At 26.8% G+C, this 15,154-nt stretch overlaps 2 long non-coding RNA genes across 3 annotated transcripts; one reads left to right on the top strand and one right to left on the bottom strand.

The window, feature by feature from the left end:
• The first annotated feature begins 154 nt into the window (after positions 1 to 154).
• LOC127070902 (uncharacterized) lies at positions 155 to 13,156 on the top strand. Of its 2 annotated transcripts, XR_007784728.1 has the most exons (7): positions 158 to 722; positions 1,372 to 1,489; positions 1,657 to 1,708; positions 2,293 to 2,734; positions 3,043 to 3,107; positions 3,862 to 4,031; positions 11,473 to 13,156. It is a non-coding gene; the product is annotated as an uncharacterized LOC127070902 (long non-coding RNA). The 2 variants fall into 2 exon arrangements; XR_007784729.1 differs by lacking the exon at positions 11,473 to 13,156 and having other exon boundaries at positions 155 to 722; positions 3,862 to 6,171.
• On the bottom strand, positions 6,393 to 8,918 carry LOC127070903 (uncharacterized). Its single transcript, XR_007784730.1, has 2 exons — positions 8,825 to 8,918; positions 6,393 to 7,609 (listed from the first exon to the last, which is right to left on the bottom strand). It is a non-coding gene; the product is annotated as an uncharacterized LOC127070903 (long non-coding RNA).
• Positions 13,157 to 15,154: the final 1,998 nt, after the last annotated feature.

Raw genomic sequence — 15,154 nt, 5'->3', positions numbered from 1 at the left:
TCCATTTGAAATTCTCTATAAATTGTAATATTTTATAAATATATATATGTATATTTTTTTTATTGTAACAATTAACTTTCGTTTTTCCCTTCCTTCTCTTTTTACTTTCTTTTTTTTTAGATATGACTCGGTCTTATGTGACCAATACTGAAGAAGTTTTTGGAAAAGTAAACAAGAGTTTTTGCTCCTTTGCTTATAAGGTGTTTCTTCGAATTTTACGTCCATTGGCGTAATAGTACGAATATATTCGAGATATATTGTATATTGATGGAAAAGTATTTAAAAACATATCATATTGTATGAATATATATGAACCTTGTTACGTTTGCCACTGAGCACTACATCTATATATTATGATTTCGTTTGTACGACGCAGCTGTCAATTTTGTTTGTTTTTTTTCATGCTTTGTCTACACGTAGTTTTGAAGATTAAGAAGAAATTTTGGGCAGCACGACCATCAGTTGCCGTCAGTCGTTGCAAGTAGGAAGACGAGGATGATTGACGAAAGAGACGATTACTAAACTGGTACGCAACCAATAATTTATTTATTGATGAGAGATATCTGGAAGGTTACACTATTTTCTCACTAGTACTTTACTCAAATTAAAAGATCAAATACTCTCTCACCAGTTACTATTACTCACGTAGTACGTGAGTACAATTTATCTCGTTGCCGATGTCGATATATTCCGTCGAAGCTTCGTCGTTTTCTTAAAAACAGGTAATAGCAACATTTTTTTTTTTTTTAAATTAGAAATTCTCAATATATTCATTAATGATCGAATATGCGCTTTTTACGGTATAGTGTTTGCAAGTCGAAACAATTTCACGTTCGAAAAAAACGTGAGAAAATAAAAGTTATGTTCGGTTGTGTCCACGGTAAACTATTGCGTCATACTTTTTCTCGAATTTTCGTCAATTATCTTTGCAATGTATAAATTTCTCGTATGTTTTTATTCTCGTCAAGGTAATAATTTATAGTTTTATCAATAGTACTTTGCATTATATTTAATTTTTGTATATTTTAATTTATGTGAGCACAAATATGTAATATCCATATACTCATCAATTATACATATATGCGTTCATATATTTATAATACATGCATATATGTATGCCTTTACAATTTCGTATATAATTTTGTATACTGTTATTTTAATTAACAGAACTTATTTATTTTATCTTATTATATATAAAATTTATGAATCGATGAAGGTCATCATACAATACGGCGAAGATCGTTTTTTGTTTTTTTGTATATAGCTAAAGTAAATAAAGCTTGTTATTAAAAATTTTCAAGGTAATTTGAAAGTAAGAACGTACGTTAAGACGGATATTCTTTCTATTGTTTTATTTTATGTGTGTTCCAGAAAAATTTATTTTCGTGCGAGAATGCGTAAAGATGACGCTCATACAAAAATTAAAATGAAGGTGACTTCTCTTAAAATAACACGATATCTGCTTGCTATACATTGTAATGTCGCATCGGTAAATAGTAAATTTTTTTTATTATAACTATTTTTAATTTTACCCTATTTTATTTAAAAATAATTAACTAATATTTTAATTATTAATAAATAATATTTATCATAATAAGCTTTAGTATGAAATTTCATTATAAAATAGAAACCATACAAATTTTTAATATTTTTTAGGAAATATATGCAATTTTCTTGTCTTGTCTTGCCTACAAAGTCTGTATATAATGTAAGTGTTTTATTTATTTATTATTTTTAGCTTTTCATTAGTAGACTTGATCTCTATATTTTATTTAAGCCAAATTGACTATATATTAGAATGTAATACAGCTTATTTATCTATTCAATAAATATATATATATACGCATTTGTGCATGTATGCACTATTCATTGGGTCAATAATTTAAAACATTTAATCAGTGGTTCAAATAAATGCATAAATGCATATAATAAAATACTAGTACATAATATAAATGATGCAGTTCTGCTTAATTATTTATACTGATTAATGTATTCGTATGCATTGATTATTCAAACACTTACAGTTAATTAATAAAAATACTGACTAAATAAATAGAAGTATAAGAAAAGTTACTTTTATTCTATTTAACATTACTTTAATCTTCTAAATGTTTTTTATATCTAGATATCTTTAAAACCAATCGAGGTTATTGTGTGTGTATATATGTTATTTTATTTTTTATAATTCTAATCAAAAGGACAACTTTGTTAATTTTATATAATTTATGAAATAATATAATATGTTATTTTCATAACATTCAAATAACAGATTATGAATATAATATTTTTCAGGAAACAGTACATGCAGTCTGAGCTGTGATTTCTTCATATCAAAAGATTTTATATAAAAGGCAAAGTCAAGGAGGATGTCAAATTTTGAGGGGTATTGTCATCGAGATCCATTCAACTTTATAAATTCTAATATATTCTAATATAATTTAACTTTATAAATGTTAAATTTAAAATAGTAACATCATATATAGATAAACACATCAAATATTTATATATACAGCACATATTCTATATGCACTTCTATTCAAAGACAACAATTTTCGATACATCTATATCAACAGAGTTCGACATCTATTACTCTATCTGCAATTTTATAAAAGATTTCATCAAGTTTTGCATATCATTGATAAAGTATGCAGTGTCCTACAAAAAATAATCAAGATTCTTATCGATTTAAAAAAATCTCCAGTTTAGTATAATACTCAAAGTATATGTACATCATGTAAGTGTCTATGTAAAATACTTATATTTGATCAAAATAATATAAATACAAATAATTATATTATAAGAATAGAAGCTAAATTGCTATTGATATTAATTTAGATTTAATAATATTGTTAGTTACATAAATTACTTATACCAATAATCTTATTAATTAACTTAATAATTGGTAATTTACTTAGTACTTTAGCTATTACTATTATATAGAGTAAAAAGTTTAATTCTATTAATATTAATATTAACAAAATATGAAATATTTAATTTTTTTATCAAATAACAAACAAAAAAAGAATTATTGATATTTTTCAGGACAACGTTCGTGCACAGTCCTTTGTCTTCCACTTAGCATATTTTGTCTGTGAAGTCTTCATGATGTAAGTATTATGTTATATATTCATATTAAGATTTTTTTTTATTTGAGTGAATTGGGTTTCTAAATTTTATGATAACCAAATTGAATATATAATAAAATGTGTAAAATGGAGATGTCTTATATTATACCAATGTAAAGAATATAAATCTTTATCTGATACATATATAAAATATCTTTATTTAATTTAAGTATCTTTTATATATATTATAAAGATATTGTAAATATAAATGATATATTAATTTTCGAGTATTATACAAATATTAGAAAAGTTGCTTTTATTGTATTTAATGTTACTTTAATTTTTTTAAAGATTATTTAGATCTACATATCTTCTTTTTAGGAAGAATCTTGATTATTGTGTGTGTATGTGTATGTTTATTATTTTATTGTTTACAATTCTAATGAAAAGCTGAATTAATTTTATTATTTTTTATTAATTTTATAATAATTAATAAAATAATATTAAATGTGTGATTTTATTATAAAATAGCAAACTGTTAACATTATTAATATTTTTCTGAGAATTATAAATGCAGTCTGAACTATGACGAGTAATTGTCGTTCCAAAAGAATTTGTGTAGATTTTATATCTTATTTCATTTATTAGAATCAATGCATCATGGGAGATTATCAGAAACGTAATACTTTTATGGAAGAATACTGATAATTATATCTTGAAATTTTATTGTTAATATAATTTTACAATTTTTTGTATTACTATAAATTTAATAAAATATTTTTTCATTCTTTTTCAGATCATCATTACTTTCTCAAATGGATCTATTACGATTTGAATCAATTTCGTCTTCATCATATTTCGATATCAATGTATTATACGTGAGATTTACTACGGATCGATTAACTTCTTTCTTTATTGACCTACGACATGGAGGAGTGTTTAGGAGCCACTAGAACATCTTAAGTAGTGAGTAAACAGATTTAAGTATTCACCATGGCGAGGACGAAAGGTCCGAATCGATACAAATTACTGGTTGTAATTTTTTCAGTAAATTATTGACGAACATAATCATGAATAATTCGTCTTCTTGATTTACTCACATGTAGTACAATTTTAATTTTATCATTATTTATTTATTGTATATATCTAATTAGCTCAGGATAGGGTCTTCTTGTTTTATCGGTTCGAGTTGTTTAATTAATATTGCAATTAATTAATGCTTCTTTTTGCGTTATTATTCATGCATCTGCCCATGTTTTATTCTACGGGTGAAAAACATTTAATATGGATTTAATTTTAAATTGGCGCCCATTTTCGTGATTATCATTGTATTATTCATCATGATTATAAATAATATCCTTAAGTGTCTAATCAGTTATAAATGAAAATGTGCGATTGAAATGTTTTTCTTTTTTTTGTATTTATATAAATAATACGTATTCCAAACACAAACGTCCAACATATGAAAAAAATATTTTGTATTCCATTTAATCGTTTTTTTTGTACATTCAATCTTATTTATCATCATATCGCTTTTATTAACATTTCCTGTTTAAGAAATTATAATCTATCATGCAAGCTGATTTGCGGATAAGCTTTTGTACTTGGTGATAATTTTTTATATAATCATCGGTAGAATACAATAAGCGTAGGCCAATGGTTGAGTTTAATCCGATAGTATCGAAAGGGTTAAGGCTGCTCATCCAATATCGTTCGAGAAGTATGCAACTTTAGCAATGGGTACAGAATTAAAAAGGCATTAGAAAAACGCTGTTTCTTCTCTGGATTCATCGTATCAGTTTATATATCTGTATAGAAACGTTATATTCCTCGTGTCATCGGCGCATCAGAATTGAAGAATTGACTTGACAACGAGACATCAGATACAATGTGTGACGAACAGATGGTTCGACGTCAATACGTAAGAAAAAAGAAACGTGTGATTTCTAGTTAAACGTTGATACTCTCTAGATACTCGATTGGTGCATTACTTTTCTTTCATTTACCTAAAACAATTCATTATTTAATAAACTGATAGTAATATTAGTTTAAAGAAACTAATAGATATATTTATGTCTCGTTAGAAAAAGTATTGTGATTTATTGTTCTTCATTTATCTTGCTACATTACTCTTAGTGCCTAAAATAATCTGTTATAATAATTGTTGCGTTATAAAAATCATGAGGGCGCAACAACGACAACGCGTTTGACCGCGTTTCTCGCATCTGAACAGCGATGCTGTTTATTTTCTCATATAGAACCTATCCACCTCTCTTCTCAATAGTCAGACCTCAATAGTCATTGCGGTGAATAAGAATGATGGCACAAGGCTCGGAAGTTGTCAAAGGTCTTCGCCAAAATACCAATTGCCGCGTTCCCGTAAATTAATGGGTTCCCGTAAACTACTTTATTATTTATTTATTGCCCAGTTCGACACATTATGGAAGACTATATGCTAGACCGAAAATACCTAAGCTCGGATAAAGATGGCAATGTGTTTTTTATCTATGCGTTTTCTTAGCAAGTATCCAACGATTTCCTAAGGGTAGATATTTTAGATAATATATGGCCATTAGGAGAAAGTACTGGGAATTACCGAGGATACGCACGTGTAGGTCAACAATAATAAACTCATAATAATATTATTTATGAAAATAATATATACATCTTCTGTTCTTGTAAAATCTTGTAAAAAAATCTCTTGTAAAATCTTTAGAATGTAGTAGATGTGTACAAGATGTGTTCTTTGTTTTCTCGTGGTTAAATAGAAAATATTAAAACGTGAAAAAGGAATTTACCACTTCATTTAAAATTACTTTGAAGAATATTAATTAGTTAAAAAATTGTAATGAATTAACTTGTTGACTTCGGTACCCTTTCGTATGAAACCATCGCACATCAGTTGCAGCGATTGGCTATTACACATCAAGTTATGCTTATTGAAAATACATATTTCGTTCAGATAGGTTTTGTTTGGAAAAGAAATATAAACGTAATTAAATATAATGAGAAAAATTCGAAATTGGTAATGAAGAATAAATTTTTATAATTTCAACATTATAATAAAGATAATGTAAATTATTTAATAATCAACATATGAATGATATGTTCTAAAGCATGAATTAATTTTTGATCTGATGTATGTTTATAGAAAACATATGCATTTCAAATATTTATATCTAATAAGTGAAAAAAGAATTTTTCAAATTAGTTTTGTCAACAATACCCATAAAACGATTATTATGTTGTACATGCCAGCTTTTTTACCAGTAATTTAGTTCAATAATGAATTTTCTGTGTCTACAATATTAGCGTAATGCAAACTCGTCAACTTCCAAACTGCTCTTTTATTTTGTCATTTTATACATTAATTTTATACATGAATTTTTATTCGATCCTAATGGTATTTCATCTATTTGTAATTTATCTTGCATAACTGACATATTTTTGCAGTCCTTTTTTACTGTACCACAAGCATTTGTTTGGTTTAAATATAATGTGGTAAAATTAGACTTGTGTACAAATTATCGAATATAAACTATGAACTTTTTTGAAATAATTTTTCATTATAATCATTACTATATTACCAGATTTATACAAATTTTTTTGACATACAGGAATTTCTGTTTCAAAACTTGAATATATAAGCATATCTAAAATATATGCAGTTTTACAAACACATGCAATGAGTGTCTTTATGCCAAATTGATTGTCTTTGAATGAAATAAATTGTTTAACACGTTGAATGCTGCGTTAGTATTACATGATTGATCCAAAATGCCAACATGAATCTATTATTGTACGATACATATTGTGTTGAAATATTATCTACAATATAAGTTGAGGTGTATTCATATTTAATGAATTTATTTTACTGGGAATTTTTATTATTGTAGTAGCGATCATAGTATTACAAAATTTATAAGTATTGACATTTATTCTAATTATGTGCTTGATTCGTGAATTGGAAGATTTTGAGCTTTACGAGAATAGATATTTTCGCGCAGAGAATTTTCGTGATAAAAAACCGTAAGTTCCGGAAACTTTCCGGAATCAAAAGCAATTATTTTTAAAAATCTTATAATTTCAAATTTTCTATTCCTTCGGGATCCAAAAAATAGAGCAGTACCACTATCTCCGTCTAATATGTAAAAGACATCTTTATATAATCATCTTTATACTTCATTTTTGAGGCGTGTGTGTGTGTGTGTGTGTGTGTGTGTGTGTATGTGTGTGTATATTGGTAGATATAATTTTTGCAAAGAGAATAACATTTTTCAAAAATCACGCTCCTTTATCTGGTCACAGTGTTCGCTTCTTTCTGTTCCTTTTTCTGTTTGCTTGTCTTCTGCGAAATCATATTATTTGTTATTTCCAAATCGCTGTTCGACTTCTAATAATCTCTTCTTCCTTGCGAATATTGACTCCTTACATTATACGCATTGCGGAATATCATCCTCTATCCTTGAATTATGGATTTACCCTTTTCTCACATGCTCATTCTTGTCTTCTTAACATCGGACATTTGATGTTTCTTTTCGTTTCTAAAAATAGAATCATTGATTAATATGTTTTTCAATAACTTATGTAATACTTAGTTTAAAATTTGACACTCAGAGATAGTCAAAGCCATATTCTTTTTGAGATGAGGATCTGGAATGGCTTCGATAAAGTGTTGACAAGTCTTCTTGTTCTTATGTCTGTTACGGATAAACTTTTAGGATTAAAGACCCTATGTTATTAGCGATCTCTTGTAAAATCTCCTTTTGTTTTTGTTCATAGTGCTCTAATTTATAACAATTAATTCCCTTCGTCGATTCATTATGAAAAAATAATTTCAAACGCAATATTAAAGTATAGTAATCGAACCGTTTAAATTGATTGATAGTGTGTCGCTTAAACAGTGTCTTTTTTCACAATTGCAACATTGAATATGATTCATGAATTCATGAATATTGAAATTTTTTTTTCTATCAGTTTCTCTTTTTTGTAGATCTTTCTTTTCCTATTTCTTTGTGAAAAATAGGGATTTTTCTATCCTTTCCGGAGATTTTTTTCTCTTAATAATCTCGATGATTCATTTATTATCGCATTACATATCGCAACAATCTTTTAATGTCAAATTTAAAAAAAATGGCATTACATATAAGTTTTTATTGCCTTCTAACAATATTTGTTGAAATTATCGTTTTTTGTACAAACTTATTTTCCTAATCATATTCTGATTCGTAAGTAGTAACAATGAAGTTACATTTGCTGGAAAATTTCGAAAAATTTCATTTGTTAACACGTTGATTGTCTCGGTGGTATGTGATTGCAGATAGTTCGTTTTCTAGCTTCACGGAGGGTATTGATGAATATGCTTAGAATAATAAAAATACTTTCGTAGCGTTTCGAGCAAAACAAATAATTTTGGCGTGGCTGTCCCGTGTTAATCTATTCAATTCCGTTACGTAATGGAAGATTATCTATAATAGTATTAGTAACACATTTTCGTTTCCTTCTCGTTTTTGTTACATCAGGGATAAAGTCAGAAAAATACCACGCTTTTGTTTTTCATTATACTTAAATGTGTGACTTCAAAGTTACATAACATTATAGAGAATTAACCTCGTCATCGCTGGTAATTTGATTAAATATCTCTTTTTTGAATATATGTATAAAATTAATAAGGCTATATCTTGTATCGTTATACAAGTATTTTTACATATACGGCAATATAGTACATAGTTTCATGATAAAATCCCGTATTACTTTACCTTTATCGATCTACATTTGTCTTTTTCTTTTTTTTATTTAACGCTGGCAATTGGTTCACGGATACGCATGACAAAAACGTATATAATAATCCATTGCGAAGTGTAGAGGCATAAGAGTGTCTCACGTCAAGAATTCTTTCTTTATATATTTTGGGTATATAATAATTCTTTTTATAAACAGTACTTATGCGAATATATATAATAATTTTGTTTCATGATAATTTTTTACAAAACGATATATTTCAAGACAATATGGGATGTATAGTGCAACAAAACATTGCTTACACTTACAAGTAGTTTCATTTCGTTTTTTGTTTTTAGCATATATTTTATATCTTCTGAGGATTTTTTTTTTTATTTTTAGTATATGGTATATTCCTTAAAAAATGTGCTCGTTGCATTATTTGTAAACAAAGTGATGTATTATCAGTAGGTATTCTTTTCTGATAATCAGGAATATAATCAGGAAATAAACAGTTTGATAATCGGGAATATAAACATTTTGATAATCAAGAATATAAACAGTTTCAGTCGTAACTTTCAAAAAGATTATTTTTGTTATTCTACTAAATTTTGTTATTCGACAAATATAGGTAATAAAACAAATGTCATATCTATTAAATAGAAACATATTTTTTTATAACTTTCAGCAAGTTTTTTTATCATTGAAAAAGAAGATAACCTAACTATTTTGTAAATCAATTCTACTCATGTTATCATTATAATTTAATATTATATTAGATAGGTTTAGTAACCTAATGTGTTATTTGGCTTATTATTTTTCTATCTTTTCTTTTCTACTTTAATCATTTCAATTTTGTTATGCTTTGTGGACAATATATATATATATATATATATATATATATATATATATATATATATATATATATATCTTTCCACTTTACAGAAAACAATTCTTTCAAGAATATAAAAGAATTGTATCTTCCTAGAACATGCAATAACATTTTAGTTTAAAATCTATTTAATTTTATTGCTGTGAATTCTTTTGGTATATTTTTTCTGTTCAATCTAACTGTTGCTGTAGTATTAATTTTTATAGTATGTAATTTTCGATACAGGTTTAATGAAAAGTATCAATTATTTAAGAACATTATGTCCGTAACTCACTACTGGTGTGCACAATGTAATCATGACATTTTTTGATACATTAATATCCAAATTTTTTACTATGTCTTGTCCCGTGTATTTCTTAAATTTGATACAATATTCTAGTTTAGATTAGAAGCTATAGCTTATGATATTTTACATCAAAATATGCTCTTTTTGATGGATTGAATTGCTAGCACAATAGATAATCTTTATATAATACTTCATTTAAGAATTCATCTAATGGTATGTTATTCTTTGGACTACAAATATATTCAAACTTTTCATTTAGATAGTTGATTATGTTTTTTAATTTACATATATGATTATTTTTATTTGTCAATTTATTATCAGTGAAATATAAGAAGTGAGTCAATTGCACAAATTGCTAAAATAGCATTATTTTTCAAAATATTACGGTTCAATCATATTTCTCCTTGACCAATAAGATTGAGTGACTTTCTTACTTACGTCATTAAACTGGACGAAGCAAAATTTGCTTTCATTTCACCTGTATTGGTATCTCCCTAATTTTCTTCACATTTTCTATATTTGCGAGTTTCATCACATATTGTCTAATTCTTATAACGATTAGTTACAAGAATGTTCCAAAAGTCTTCCGTTTGTATTTTATTTACCATTTATAAGGATGTGATATCTTGTCCTAGTGATTAATTTATTCCAGAAATTCTAGACTATTACCATATTATGTTATCATTTTCTATGTCCTTTCATATTCATTCTTTAGATATAGATTACTAAATCATATGTAATCAGAACTATTCTTTTTGCTGTAGGCGAAGCTATATTATTGTTTTCACAATCTTGAATAAAGTTGGAATAAACATTTTAGTTATTAGCCATTTTGAAAAAATTATTTCACATTTTTATTATTGATAAATATTTAAAGTTAGTATCATTATTGATTATAGGAACATATACAAGTATGTGTATATAGATTTTTTTTGCATTCATATTTATATCAAGAAAAAACTGAAAATAATTTTAATGTATTTATTTAGTGTCGGTTCCAAAATTGTTATACTTTTTTTTTTATGTACGTGTGAGTATTTAAAATTGCTATTATTACTTATTTTATGTGCATGCAATTTATGTGGATATGTTTCTGGCTAGAAACTGTATGTTTATTCACATTTATAAATAACAAAGAGACCAGAATTTTTACAAGGACACTATTTATTTTATTACTTGAAAAATTGTTTTACGTTTTCCTTAAGGTACATAAAAGTAATTTTATTATTAATTAAATAAACACATTTGTGCATAATTCTCTATTACTAGTGTTTTCTTCTAGTGGAGAATATATAGGAGAAGAGAATGAAAATTCTAATCCCTTAGAATGCCGTTCGGTCGCAGCATTCACGTGTATGCTATCATTACATAACGTGAATGCATCATTCCCGTATACTAGTGGTAGCTGAATGCACACATCCTGTGTCGGTCAAAGACAACTTTCTAAAATAGCTTACTGTCAATCTGACACAGTGTGGTTGTTAATTATAATTACTCTTTCTGTGTAGATACAGAAGAGTAGTGTGCATTTGTGAATCCATGATTTGGAGATACGGATGAACTGCATCAGGGAGTACTCCTCGTTGGCCTGTATGCCTCAAAGAGGACTTTGCTGGAATGATTGCGGAGGATTTTAATGATTAATAAGAGTTTTACATTACTCTAGTCCTTTCTTCTCGAGATAGAATATTTTTCAAAAAAATAAATTCAAAAAAACAAATTCGCCCTCACATAACAGAAAAAATATATAATATGCGCATATATGTATATCCATAAATAGATACAAAAAGAAAAAAAGATAATATTTGCTATGAAACTGTTTAGTATCATCCCGAAATTTATTGAAATTTTCTTTATTGACTAGTATGTGATTAAATTAATAATACATATACATATTTCTATCTAACAGATATATTTGTGCCAATATTCATATTACATTAGTGTATTTGTCTATGCATACGTATATCTTTCTTTCTTTCTCCCGTAAGTATATATATATTTTCAAAAAAATTAAAGAAAATTTCTCAAATTAAACAATCTAGTGTACTTTTATAAATGTGCATTTCTGTGTGAAAGTATTTCATTAATATCTCAGACTATTGAAATGGTGGTGGTATAAAAAGGGATGAAAGTCATCGAAGAAAGTTCGAAGAAAGTTTGATTAAAGTACAATTAACGTACGACTTATTATGTAAAGGGATATTTTCGCTCTCTCACATAGAAACGTGAACAGAACTTTATTAACACTATTTCCAGTTACGTAAAAAGTTGGCTTCTCGATAATCTATGCAGCAAACTGTAGTGTTCACCTGACACGTCTTTTCTAAGCGAACATCCGTTACATAACCATTTGATTTGATTTGTAAATAAATGCTAAGCCCTGGAAATAGTCTATATCTTTAGAACATTATTAGGCTCACGTGCACTGCCCTTCCTTTTCGAAGTAGTCGTCCATATAAATGAGATTTTCGTCAACCAGGTTATCTCCAAACTTTTCTTGTTCGAAGTTTTCGGAAAATATGAGAAAATGTTTGAAATAAGTGTTGTATGCTTTTGGGGAAGTTAATTATTCGTCCAAACTGATGCATAAAATTCATGAAGGTCAAATTTGTATTTTTTTCTTTTTACGTAAAATTATATATTTTTTAATGAATTATTTGGTCTAATTATTTCCTATAAGGGAGTCTTAGAGTATTTATACAAAAAAATTATTAATTTTTAAGATATTTTGATCTACAACTTGAAAAAATGATTATTTTTCCTATAATAACGGAATGTTTATATTTCATATTTTATTACCGATAATATTAAGTGGTCATGAAACAAATGCTCTCTAATTTTAAATACATTATTTAGCATTAATTGTACCGGCGTTTATGTATACCTGTTCTTACAATAATCGGTTATTTGACTGATGTACGAATTTTACGTAATAAACGTTCTTTTTTTGGCTGAAATTGTCAATTTATTGTAAGAAGTAATGTTTACAACGTAATTTTCAAATAATAATATTTCATTTTTATATTGTATCATAAATAACAAACAGGAGATCATAGGGATAATGTTTACTTTGCTTAGAAATAACTGAAGGATGGTTTTAATTTTTTAATTGCACTTTTGACAAATGATAGAATTCTCCTTCATACATTTACCGCAAATATATTTTTTACAAATGATACAATATTTAGTTATTTGGTTCTTTTTTTTTTGCAAAATAGTATCTAGCATGTTTTTCGCGAATGTGAAATATTATATTGGCCATTTGATGTACTAGGTACGTTTTCTTTTTCTTCTTGGAGAAATTCGTAATAGCTTTCGGCAGACTCTTTTGTTATTTGTAATACATGTTGTTTGGGTATATTTTGTTCATTGGTTTCTTTATAAAGTATCCATGCATTGATATCAGCCAAATTAAGGATATTGAGAAAAATTTGCACATGCTATCTATATGATTTTGACTCGACTTTTTTTGCCATCTGATCAGTGACATCGACCAATTTTGTTTTAGTCTAATACTACTGCAGCAATCTATCTAATACTACTATAGCAACTGTCTCAGTTATTCGATTTTTACACTTTTATGCATCGAACTTAGTATTGTAACTTTTTTACTTGGTTTGGATTTATAAATTGTTAGAGTACAATTATTTGATTTATTAAGTACTGTTGAGAAACGTTCCAATGTAAAATCACAGACGTCTAATTCATACCGATCGATTTTTACGGTTTTTTTTATTATATGTAACTATCTGTGATCGTAGATGTTTAAATGTTATTCCTTTCTGAATACAGCTCTATAAAAGGGATCTGAACATTTGTTTTTATTGTTCTTTATTTTTATTTTTATTTTCATTTTATGATGTAAAATATTATACTCTCAATGAATATTCCAAACGTATTACTTATGTAATTTGAACTTTGGATTTATAATCAGCGGAATTCTTAGTGTAGTAAGTTTCAACTAAATTTGATACTTTAAAAATGTATATGGCTGCAATAATCGATACACCATTTTGTTTGTAGAAATTTTCCTGTTTTAAGTTTTTATTTCTAAAGAAGTAAAACTTCTTAGAGTACGATAATGCGAATTCGAAATGTTTCGAAATAGAAAGTGAAATTCGTTCAGTTTCCACTTTTCAATGTAGTGAATATGACAATCACTTATTATATTGCACTTGTGAGTTGGGATTTGAAGAAAAGGGAAAGATTAATCCGGGTTAGTCCCGCCCCTTATCAGTCAGTAAAGCGAAGCAAGAACATTTTCATTTTCTTCTGAGTGTCTCTACGGTGATAGGGAAATAGTGAACTAATTTATACTTCTTTCATGTAAATGTTTTTTTGCCGTATTCTTTACTTAATAATGCGTTGTACATTTTCTATTTGTGTTGTAATTATTATTGCATTTTGTATTTAATAAATGAACAAATTTTATATTATGACGAAATTTATTTTTATATAATTTCAATTATAAACTTGAAAAAAGAAAAAAATGAACGGTAGTTATATAGTTTTTTTCATTCATATGCACGATATATATTATTTCTAAATATATAAATAATATATATCTTATTCGGTTTTACTGCACTTTTTACAAATTATTTTGTTTTTAAATGTACAATTGCCGCACATATATTTTTTGCATCTCAAACAAATTTTTGTAATTTTGTAATTTTTGCAATATCTTACTTGACAAGCTTTTTATACGTGTAAATTTGAACTTATATTTATATTTGTTGATGTTTTGGTAAATTTTCTTTTTCCCGTGATTCTTAATAAGTAGAGCCAAGTTCTATAGCTAACTGGAATAAAATTCCTGCCTTGAAATTTTTTCTTCTGTTATTTCTTTATATAAAACCTTGGCATTTATTCTAGCTATGTTGAGAATATTGAAAAACAGCTGCAAGATTTGCAAATACCTTCAAGATTTTGATTTTATGCTATTTCTTTGCCATTTAGTTCGTCATGTGTAAATTTTGTACCAAATTTTGTACTATTATAAAATCTAATCATTTCCGGTATACGCTTGTCACATTTTTATATTCCTATTGAGTTATACACGGAACTTAGTCCCTTATCTTCTAACTCGGAAAATTTCGAGCCCAAGCGGTGCCCGCAAATGTTTACGAAAGGAGCCAAAGCGGTGGAAATGTTGTCGGAACATGAAACAAATTATATCTTCAAGTCTGTGAA

Source organism: Vespula vulgaris, chromosome 19 (genome assembly GCF_905475345.1).
Source record: "Vespula vulgaris chromosome 19, iyVesVulg1.1, whole genome shotgun sequence".
Taxonomy (NCBI): Eukaryota; Metazoa; Arthropoda; class Insecta; order Hymenoptera; family Vespidae; genus Vespula; species Vespula vulgaris.
The sequence above is the reverse complement of the archived record's forward strand: the minus strand, read 5'-3'. Positions and strand labels throughout refer to the sequence as shown.